This window comes from Mandrillus leucophaeus, unplaced genomic scaffold (assembly GCF_000951045.1).
Source record: "Mandrillus leucophaeus isolate KB7577 unplaced genomic scaffold, Mleu.le_1.0 Scaffold111, whole genome shotgun sequence".
In the NCBI taxonomy this organism is placed as follows: Eukaryota; Metazoa; Chordata; class Mammalia; order Primates; family Cercopithecidae; genus Mandrillus; species Mandrillus leucophaeus.
Window position 1 is genome coordinate 3,589,990 of NW_012099321.1, and position 697 is coordinate 3,590,686.

General features: G+C 48.1%; 1 protein-coding gene across 4 annotated transcripts in view; it reads left to right on the forward strand.

The window, feature by feature from the left end:
* Positions 1 to 697, forward strand: part of LETM2 (leucine zipper-EF-hand containing transmembrane protein 2) — a 30,183-nt gene that overhangs the window by 12,766 nt on the left and 16,720 nt on the right. The gene's annotated exons all lie outside the window — the stretch shown is intronic.

Here is a 697-nt window from a genome sequence, read left to right on the forward strand (position 1 = left end):
CCTCCGCTTCCTGGGTTCAAGAAATTCTCCTGCCTTAGCCTCCCGATTAGCTGGGACTACAGGTGCACACCACCATGCCCAGCTAATTTTTGTATTTTTAGTAGAGACGGGTTTCACCATGTTGGCCAGGATGGTCTCGATCTCTTGATCTCGTGATCCACCCCTCTCAGCCTCCCAAAGTGCTGGGATTACAGGCGTGAGCCACCACGCATGGCTCATATTTTTATTTTCAAACAATCTGATATGGTAGTTTAACTGCAAACCCTGGGCTGTTGCAATACCAGAAGGTAGAGACCCTTAATTGGGGTGCCCAATTCTAATTGTGTGGTTTTTTGGTTTTCGTTTTTTGTTTTTTTTGAGACAGAGTCTCGCTTTGTTGCCCAGGCTGGAGTGCAGTGGCATAGTCTTGTCTCACTGCAACCTTCACCTCCTGGGTTCAAGCGATTCTCCTGCCTCAGCCTCCCTAGTAGCTGGGATTACAGGTGCATGACACTATACCCGGCTGATCTTTGTACTTTTAATAGAGACAGGTTTCACCATGTTGACCAGGCTGGTCTGGAACTCCTGACCTCAGGTGATCCGCCTGCCTCAGCCTCCCAAAGTGCTGGGATTACAGGCGTGAGCCACCGCACCCGGCCTTAAAAAAATTTTTTTTTTGAATCTTTCTTCTGGAACCAGATAAAATGGATGGGAAAAG